Here is an 11,685-nt window from a genome sequence, read left to right as displayed (position 1 = left end):
ATAGTTGAAAAAACAGTTTTTGAAAATAATTTTTGAGAACCGTTGTAACGTTCTGTAAAATAAAATTTTATTTAAAATCTAAAATATTTTTAATCTATTTTAATACTTTTAAATTTGTTTTAAAAATAATATTACTTTATTTTCAATTATTTTTTATATTAATATAATTATTTTTTAAAACAAGATGTTATCTGAAAATATTATATTTATTATTTTTAAGATTAAAAAAATATTTTTTATTTTTTTAAACAAGAGTAAATAGTTTTTTTTAAGCAGTTATAAAATATGACCTCAGACTTATTTGTGATCATTTTCAAAAATAGTTTTTGAAGGATAATTTTTTAAAAATAGTTGTTTTTTTTTCTAAAACAAAATATATTTAAAAACCTCAAATGCTCTTAGCATATTTTCTATGTTTTTAAATATTTTTTAAAAATAATTTTTATCTTCATATTTCATTTTTATTGTTCTTCATATTTATATAATTATTTTTTAAAAAATAAATCCTAAAAATAGGTGAAAACAATTAAAAGGTTAACAAAAATTATCAAATCTGTTTTTGAGTCATAAAAACAATTTTATGTTTTTTTTTAATATGAAAAATAGTCACACAAGAGGTTGTAACAATCTTAAGGATATTTTAAGTGGTGAGTGGAATCACTCATTAAGCTCAACTCAAAGATTTGTTCAAAATCCCACTAGATCAAGATTTAATTAATGGATGTGTCCATGGGATACCTGTCAATAAAGTCCTAGCTAGGGAGCATTATTCAACACAAAGGAATGGATAAATGTGAAGAGAACAGAAGTAGCATCATGGGCTATTAAGGAGCATTATATGATATGATAGTGACTTGAGGCAGTGATTATTTTAATTCATAGTAAGATCTTGATAATATATTTAAATAAAAATAAATGGAGGAGGAGACATAAAGGGGAAGGGGAGAGAAAGGGAGATTCCCTTTATGGGGTGTTTGGGTGATGGGTTTTGTCTCTTTCTTCCCATCCATACTCTAGTGATGAGTGATGAGGAGGGAAAAGGAGCAAGACAAACAGCTCCATAGTGCAGTCAAGCTCAGCTGTGTGGTAGAATCAAGCTCACCCCTGCTTGTTTTGTCCATTGCCCTCATTCACAGGATACTGCAGCTGACTGATGAAGCTATATGTGGTTTGTCCACCTGTGATATGGCACAGCCAACTGTTTTCTGTCATGCCCATCAGTCCTTATCCTATTCTTTCACACCTAAAACCGGTTGGAATCACGTTCCCCTTCAACTTTGGAATCCTTTTAATCTTGAAATGATTAGGACCTAGCCTTGCTTGTAGGGTAGATTGGAATGGATGTAACTTCAATTTTGCCTGATGGGTTTTTGTAGGTTCTCTAAAGAGTTGTACTAATATAAATAAATGTGGTTAAAATATAAAAATATAAATAAATAAAATTAAAGTATAAATAATAAAACCTTAAAATATATATACAATATTATTTGATTAATGATATCTTTTTGATAAATATAAAAAAAGTATATATTTATACTGTAATCAAACCCGATTTTGTAATGGGAATGACAAATAGTAAAAAATGAGAGAAAGGAGCTTAAGTAAGGAATCAAATCCAATAGGACAAAAAGGGTTGCACATGATCCAATTTTGCAATATGAATTCATTAACATATCACTACCTTATTGTATGCTCCACTTCTAGATGCCTACACTCTCTTGCATGTTATAAAAATCATAACCTAAAAGTAGAGTAAATACAAATGAAGACAGATGGAACCCCATTTGATTGGTCTCTCAATTATGGGCTCTGCATACAATTTGTTCACAAGTTTATTTAGAGGGTTGGCTTTCTTCTTCTCACATGAGTTTATATTCCCAAGAGATATATAAAGTCTACAGCTGCCATATTTTGTTTTGGATTTGAAGCTTTGGATACCCAAATCCTCAGAAAAGAGAAGGGAAAGTCATGAAGTTAGAAGAGGCATGTTCCCATCTGGGACTGACTGGATAAATGGCTGGACAAGAGCCATGGTAACATGTGACCCCCATTAATTATTTCAATATATTAATGGGCAATGGCAGCCAAATAGTTACAGGAAAGTCTTTTTCCTCCTTCTCTAATGGCTAGGAGAGAGATCAAATTTTGGAATGCTTTAATGACTTGTAGGAAACTAAGGTTTTATTGAGAGAAAAAGAATCAGGGGATTGTCTCCATTTTCATTAGTGTCTTCACTTTACACCCACATATTCAACTAAGTCTCATTTTGATTCCAAAATGGTGGCATACTCTTGACATAAATTATAAAAAAAAAGGTAGTGGGCATTGAGGTAGAAGAAATTGGTCACAAGTGAGGTAGGTAAAGGTGACTAAGGATGGGATCTTAAATGGTCCACCCAACATTAGGAATTAGACAAAAGACATACTTTACATCGATTCATCATTATACAAGTTCGTCCATATAGAATCTTCTAGTGCCGTGATTCGAATATGTGCGTATTTAGGTTCCTTTCACATAATTCCTCATTTTTCTTGTTTGAAATCATTTTCAGTTACCAATCATGTCTTTATTGTCTACATGATTAAAAGAAAGAAACTTATAATATAGTTGAAAAACTTTTTCTCATATAAAATATAACAATTAATTATCAAGTAAATACAACATCTTTATTATATCCCATAAAATTGCAAAATTGGTGAATCAAATAGATAGACACTCCTTATTAAACCAAATAAACTCTCATATTAGGGTCAGAAATCAGTTCTAATATTATTTATAATAATCAATTTTTAATTTTATAGATATTATCCGTTTTATGTCCGATGAGAGATATCATAATTACTTCATTTTTTTTTCCTTTTAATTTAAGTGGGAATGTAGTATTAGGATCAAGATTTAGCCATGTCTCCTGAAAATCAATTGACTATCAATAAGGCCAAAGTAATCCTTTTTATGTGTTTGGATATCCATTAGGTGTACAAAATGGGATTTGACCTATCCCACACAGCACACAAACTCGATTCATAGCAATACTTATCTGAAATGTCATTTCTTAATAGCCATTTTTGCGGGCTAGAAGACATGTAGGTGATAGCTATGCGACATATTTTATGATAGCAGTGAATGAAAATGGGCACAATTGTAGGGGGACTCTTGAGGTTGAGGCAAACTTCCAAGAAAATAGGTGAAGAATCTGGGAGGGAGTAAATGTGTAGTGTGGAGTAAACACAACGAGATAAAAGAGTACGACACAAGATATGAAAATTGGGAGAAGAAGAGGGGTAGGGTATAGTGAGAGAGGTTAGAATGGCAGGCCCATAAGCAGGGAAGGTGACACAGAAAGGAAAGGGAAAGAGATGTGGCAGCAGCACCAACCCTTTGCAGGCTTTATTCAAACTTAGGGTTGCATGGCCGCTTCTTTATGGCCGACAACACATCACCCCTCCACCCCATTTTCAACTTAAGGTGGTCCTAGGAATTCTCTTCCCCCCCACCCTAAAATGAAAACCCCAAATTATAAGACTTTTTTATTTTGGTCATTTTCCCATACATTATGAAATGCATGAAAGAATGAAATCAAAATTATAATAACACTTAATTTTAGTTTACATCCCATGTTTTAGCATGCTTGATAAAAATAAACCAAATATGACAATTTTTTTGTTTGGGTTTTTCTATAATTTTTAAGAAAAATGTTTTAAAACCCGTCTTATTTGGCATAAAATTAAACTTAAAGTGATTTTAAAAATTGTTTGTAAAAACCTGTCTTATTTGGTATAAAACTAAATTCGACCTGAATTCATCTTTTGAAAAGATGGTTTAATGTAAAAATAAAACAATTAGCAAATAGTGGTATCCAATGTGGTTACAAGTGTTATTTATTTATTTATTTTGTTGAAATAACCTTTTTTTAAATAATAGTTTAAAAAAAAATACAAAAAGTTTGCTGGTGGATTGGGTGTACTAGAAGCAGCCATGCCCCCACAAAACCACTAACTAGAATGATATTTTTCCACAAGGGACCACCCTGCTGCAGAAGTTGCTTTTGGCCTTCTTGTTCAATGTATTGACCACCGCAGCTTAATGGGCCTGATATGGGCTCATGTCTTGGGCCCACCAGGATATATGCCCATGTGCATCAACTCAACTTGAAGATAATCATCAAACTACTACATTTTCTTTGTGATTTTAGCATTGATTACAATCCATTCTAATTGTGATCTTCTTGGGCACAAATTAAACGTTGGCATTGGATTTGATTCATTATGATTTTGTTCTCTATCATTAGTTATTATAGTTTTAGCTTTTTGTGAAACTCATATTGGCCCATGTTGATTTAAAATTGATGCTCCCCAAATGATTGTTTATATGAATAATGTTGTCATGTAAAATGAAATTTTATTTTATTGAAAAGATAGTAGAATTTAGCATAATTTGATAAAATCTCCCTTTCTCTTTTTCCTATTATTGGAGTTGGATTTGGATGTCTAAATGAGTTGACCGGACCCGATCCAATAAACAAGAAAATAAGGAAGTTTTTTCTCAGAAACTGTATTCTTCCTAGTATTAAGAATTTTTTTTTTTCTCATTGTGAGAACTCTCTTCCCCTGAAAATTAAAAAGAGAAAGAATACATTTTCTCTTTTATCTTTTGAATGCAATTTTTCTTTATGAAAATTCATATTTATCTCTTTTATCTCTTTTTTTTCTCCGTACAAAAATAAAAGTCAAAACTCTTGTGCTATGAAAAAGAATAATTTTCATATTTGTAGTTCCATTTACAACTTGAAGAAAGAAAATTAATTAATGAAACAATCAAGATATTTTAACATTTTAGAAGAAAACCGAGAAGCTTTATTTTACATCACCTATCAATAATGAAAAAACAATACAATTCCAAGGGAAAGTGGAAAATGGAAAATGGTGTGGATGGCCATCAACCATGACATTAAATGAATTGAAGGAGACCCATGGGAAAATGAAAATCTTTTTCATGAAAGAGACTTAAGGTGAAATTTGGGTCACGTTTGGTTGAATTTAATCTGAGGTCCCCTTACTTGCCAGTACCATGTGGAATTTAAACTGACTGCCACAAAAAGGACTACCATGTGGAACTGAGGGAGAGATTATTATTTTTTTTTTGTGAGAGATGTCATTTTGCCAGTGCTTTTTGACTGTTCCTCCATTGGGCTATCATGGATTACATCCCAGTAACTACACCCCACAGGCTCAATTTTTGTTAGGGTTAATTTCATTTACCTCTCTTTGAGTTTTAGTTAAATATACTTAATTCTTGTTGGTTTAAAATTTTATCAAATACCTTCCCTATCATTTTCATATGATATTTTTGTTTATCTCTTATCTAATTCAAAACAAGGAAGGTATTTGACGAATTTTCAAACTGATGAAGATTAGTTGTATTTAGCTAAAACTCCAAAGGAGGTAAATAAAATTAACATTTTCTTTTTGTTAATTTTAGGCTTCCATATAATTATGGGAACTAGGACACATTTGGGAGTGATTATGAGTAAAGCATATTTAGTTTGTAGTGCTAAATAAAATCATTTAATGTTTGGATATAAACAAAAGAAAAAAAAATGATTTTTTTGGAAGAATTTCTTACAAGGAAAGTGGGTTTTCATACGTCCATATGAAAAAAAAATCACAGAATGGAAATCTTAATTTATAAAATACAAATTTCAAGCAACCATTTAAAAATAATTAACATTTCATGTACTTAGTACCTTTGATCATTCAAGTTCTGTCTTTTAATAATACAAGTACTCCTTTTGAATACTGATGAGTACATGAAACTTGAATTATTTCTAAAAGTTCCTACTTTATAATTATTTTTATATGAGTATATGAAAACACACTTTTTTCATTTCTTATTAAGTGATTATCTACAAATCAATTCCAATGATATTTTACATCTTTTAAAATAATTTTTTAAAATTTTTAAGAGAAAATATTTTCAAACATTAAAAAGCGTTTCTAATATTTTTCAAAGTCATTCTCAAAGAGCGTGTAACTTTAAAATTCAAGTCGAAATATCTTATATTTGAAACTTTTGCTTTTGTAAACCACTGTGTTATTAAATATTCGTATTTGAAACTTTTACTAGAACCAAATAGAATTACAAGCCACATAATTTTTTGGAAGGCCATCATTTCAATTTAGTATGTTGACTAGTAGTAGATGCTTATGACTCACTTAGTAAAAAAAAAGTATGCATTAAAAAAAAAGCGATAAGACAAATATCATCACGTGATATCTCAACTTTGGATTCCAATTTTCCATCTCACAAGTATTTTCACATACATCATGTGATATCTCAACTTTGGATTCCAATTTTCCATCTCACAAGTATTGTCTTTCATGTGATATCAAAACCTTGGATTCCATGTTACTCTCGACAAGTTTCCTTAAAAAAAAAAAATAGTAAGTTTCAAGTCCAAGTACTCTTTTAGGCACACACACCAAAAAAATAAAAATAAATAAAAAGTATCTTTTTAGAATAGTTCTATTTAGTAGCATTTTCACAAATTTAAATAATTTTTCATAAATAAATTGTGCAAATTGCTAACATCCTTTTAAAAGTATTCAACAAAAGCATCCTTCATTTTTCACATTTTCCTATGATATCCTCTATTTTTTAAAAATTGATCTCACAATCCTTAAATAATTAACTTACCAAAACAACTATTTTCACCTATTTTGTCATTTATAGACCATTTACTTTGCTAAATATACACATTTTTATATTTTTTATTTTTAACCAATAACAAATTATAAAAATTTCAAAATTTTAAATGAATATTAAAATCATATTATTTATTCAAAATATAAATAATAACATTTTAGAAAAAAAAATTAACAATACATTATAATATTTAAAAGAATTACACAAATTTTAATTTAATTTGAAATAAATATTAAATTATGAGAAATAAATAGAATGCAAATAGATAATAATTTTAAATCAATAATATAGTAATATATTTTGTAAGTAGTAATATTAATAATAAAAACACAAATCATATTTTTTTAAAAAGAATAATAATATTTTACTAGAAATTAGAAAATATGACTATTAATATTTTAATAAATTTATAAATTTTAGTTTTTTGAAATAAATAATAATGTTTTATAAGATGACAATAGTTAAATATATATTTGATCTAAAATAAACTATAAAAATGAGTACGATTCTTTTTTCTTTTTTTTAATATGTAAACAAATCAAGTTTTTCTAATGGTAGGTATGCATTTACTTCTTAATAATTGAAAACATATCCTAAATCTCTTTAATCTATCAATTTTGTTAAGGTGTAATAATGTCGTTCTTGAAGCTGATGATAGGTTACTCAAATGATGGTGATGTTGAATGCCATAAAAATCTTGGCTTATCATCACTAAATTCCAATTGGTTTTTAAATGTAATGATCAAAATTTGATCAAAAAATTGATATTAGAACCAAGTTCATGATACATCACATTAGGGTACAATAATATCATTCTTAAGCTAGGGATAGGTCACTTAAATGATTGTAATGTCAAATGTCATAAAGATTTGACCTATGGTTTTCATGCTAGATGGTAAAAGTTCAATCTAAGAAATTTTGATTTCCAAATTATTTTTAAAAATTACTAGAAAATTTTGAGTCCTAAATTATTTTTAAAAATTATTAGGCTTGTTAAAGAATCAAATACATCAAGTTTCACTTGATTTGGAGTATGTGTTCTTGGTGAAAATATTCAAATATATATATAATTAGCTATGGAGGAGAAATTGACATAGTCACTTCGATCTAGTTTTGGTCTAGAAAATTCTAGTGTTGTTTAGCATAATTTTTCTATTCCAATTTATTTTTAAAAATAATTAGGCTCATTAGTCAATTCAACACATTTTTTGCTTGACTTGGAATTTGTTTGTCAATTGAGAAATATATATATATATAGTTGTGTATAGAAAAAAAATTTGATATTGTCATTTTGTGCCAATTTTAATTCAAGAAATTTGGGTATTAGTTCACTTGATTTTTAGTTCAAACTTATATTTAAAAATTACCAAACTCGTTAATGAATCAAATGTATTAAGTATCATTTTATAGTTTGCCTAATGAGAAATTCAAGAGAGTTTAAAAACCCTTTGAGGAAACTATAAATCTTTAGTCCATGCTTAAACAAGGGTAGTACTTTCATGAGTGAAGGATACGTAGGTTTACTCATGCCTAAGTTCTAATCAACTTCTCTTAGTTGCCTTGAATTTTGTTATTAGGTAAATGGAATTTAAGGGTCTATTTAGTTGATGTTTTTTAAAACAGTTTAGGAATAGTCTTTTGTATTTTTAGAAGTAAAATTGTATTTGGGAACTAAATTCTAAAAAAAAAAAAAATTTTTCTAAAAAAATATATGTTTGATTAAGTTATTAAAAACAGTTTTTTTTAAATAAGTAAAATAAAAAAACTTGTTTGGAAATTGCATTTTTTTTAAAAAAGAATTTTTTCTTCAATAACTTGATATTGTAGATATATAAATAATTTTTAGATTTACACTTCATTAAAATAAAAAAAAAATATTATTCCATTTTGAAAATTATCTGCATGTTAATTTTTATTAAACGAATAATTAATTTGTAAACATGTCTAATAATATTCGATTTCAATAATATTTTTATTTATACATATGGTAAACTCCTTAATTATTTTGAAACCTTTTTTTTAAATTATAAATGCATCATATTCATACATGTTTTCATTAAAAACAAATCATCTAAATTATATGCATATTAATGCAATCAATATTAATACAAATAAAGACTATAAGTATTAAGATACTAACATCATATTTTAATATAATACATTAAAGTCCCAGAATTTATAGATGATAATTTTTTAGATAATATATACATTCACTTAATAAATAAAATAAGAAGAAAGACGATAAATAATGAAGAACAAGTAACGATGTTACACCTACAACAACTAATAAATAGAAGACGACTTTAAGGATTTATTATAGACATTGAATGTCATAAGTTGACAACTAGATGTTGAGAATTATACCTATTAACTCATATAAAGCAATGCAAATATCCGTGCAATATAAAAATTGTTAAAAAGAATGAAATGTGATGTATGTATTTCATTGATATCAATTTATTTTCATGAGTTAGTAAAATATACTTATATGATATAATGGACAATGATAAAACCAATCACCATTGTTCTTCTGTGTTTTTGACATAAGAATGCACATACGTCCACACCCATAGTAACACATGGATCATTTTGTTCATCCTACTTTTATAATTATAAATCAAATTTATAAGCAATTTGATCATTAGAAATTATAATATACATCACATAACAATAATGACAACTAGTTAACAAATATATTTAAATTTTAATATATAATTGAAGTATAAACAAATATTTAGAATTAAAAATAATGCAAGTCATGGATTAACATTGATATAATTTGCCCATATCACTTAGCAATTTGATCTCTACATGCTATAGCTATGACACTCATCTAATAAATCAATTCAGTGGCTTGTGCTACCTATGATCTATTCTTCACTTTGGACTAAAAGGTCTTTTACCTCATATTCTCAAACAATTGATCATTTCGTATCGATAGACAAATTCAATTATGAAGGGTACAATATGTAATAACAATTGATGGCTGTATAATTGGCTTATAACGAGACATTATCCTTAATATAAAAAATTATGTCTTTAAAACATTAATACACATTTCAATAATATTCTGAATGAATGAATCTCTATAATTAAAAAGTTCTTTATACCTAGTAGGTTTGTTATGTTTACCCCAATATTCTTGTAAATAATATTACTCACCTCAATATGGTGGTAAAAATTCAGATGTACAAGAATAACCAAAATCAACTAAATAATATTTTCCTTCACTTGGCGAAGGAAAATGGACTTCTAGTTTAGTCAATGCATCCAAAAAGATATATGCATTATTCGTTGTTTCTTCCTAAGTGGTATGAACAAATAAGAACATCATGCCAAAACCACATGTACACATAACATTTTGTGTTATAACTGTTTTTCTACACTTAAACCTAGTTTGTCTATAAATTGGGAGTCTTGCGCTAATATGGGTGTCATCAATTGCAACAATATAGTCCTACAAAAAAATATATTTATTATTATTAAAAAAAGAAAACAATAGCCATGAAAACTTCTTATGTACACGATGTTCAAATTTATAAAATCTTACGTTTAATCATCGAAAATTTCTCTACCTAAAGCCCAATATATTATCTCTTTCACTCTTTTTGTTCATAGTTCTAGAAGTTAATCCCAAACAATGAGTTTCCTAATTTTAATTAGACTAAAAAATAGTAATTTAACCATTCAAAAATAAAAATAAATAATTTGAGTGAAAATTACAAAAGGCCTAGCTGTAGTGTTATGATTCAAATAATTTGGAATATGTGGAATAGGAATGCAAAGGCCATTTCTCTTCATCTGCAAAGCTCCATTCCCTGAAGCTTAAATGATAATTTTCACAAATTAAAAAGGCCTTGTAGAGTTAAAATTTGCTCTTCATCTGCAAAGGTCCATTCCCCGAAGCCTAAATGATAAGTCTCACAAATTAAAAAGGCCTTGTAGAGTTGAAAGTGAATTACAAATTTACATTTATTTATTTATTTATTTATTTTTGACAAAGTTGCAATCATTCAACATCATCTTCCTCGTTAAATTATATGAAGTTAAGGTGACATTTGTTTTTTTAAATTAATATTGAATGTAATTTGCTTTTAGCCGGTTTGTTTTTATTTTTTCAACTTATTACTTATTTTTTAATTTTTTTTAACTCAATAGAAAAAGTCAAGGGATTTTTTGCCCAATACTAAAAATAACTTTTTAAAAACACAGTCTCAACATTACCTTCATTCTATTAATACTTAATACTTAATACTTAATAGAAATAAAATAATGAAAAAACAAACAACTCAATACTTGATACTATTAAGTTATATTTAAAGTTAAATTAAGTTCTGTACAACCAAATTAAGACTTGAAAACTAAAATATTGCAGATTCACAGCCACCACCTCCGCCTCCGCCCCCCCTCCTGGATATTTTCAATTTGATAAACACAACACAAATCAAGAAAAATTCAACCAACTTTTCCAAACCCTTGGCATTCATTTGATTCAAATGCAATCAGAAGTAACACAACTTCACCACACAACACAGCACTTTGAGCTTCCTTGTGGTGCAAATGGCATTGGAACAGCCCCAACAGGGCTTCTATTTCACCACAAGGAAGCCCAAGCGTCGTATCCCGATCCCCTCTGATCTTATACTACTCCCTACCATACAAATTCTAAGAAGTCTTTCACAATCTTTAAACACAATTAAAACAAAAAACCCTTAGAGGTCTAATTATCGATAATATAAAGATCAGGACATATGAATAACAAGTTTAATCCACATTATCCTAGCAACAATGGAAGTGTCGTCAGTTTTCCAACCCCATACTATGACCAAATTTATTATCAGGATTTGGTTTTGAAAGAAAAATTGCACCAACTCATTTCTGAAGTAAGAAGCTCCAAATAAGGGAAGAGGCTACACTGCATTCATTTACTGTCTACCTAAGATCATTCTATATGAGAATATAAGTGATGTTTGTGGAAGACA

Source organism: Vitis riparia, chromosome 13, assembly GCF_004353265.1.
Source record: "Vitis riparia cultivar Riparia Gloire de Montpellier isolate 1030 chromosome 13, EGFV_Vit.rip_1.0, whole genome shotgun sequence".
NCBI classification, from domain to species: Eukaryota; Viridiplantae; Streptophyta; class Magnoliopsida; order Vitales; family Vitaceae; genus Vitis; species Vitis riparia.
The sequence above is the reverse complement of the archived record's forward strand: the minus strand, read 5'-3'. Positions refer to the sequence as shown.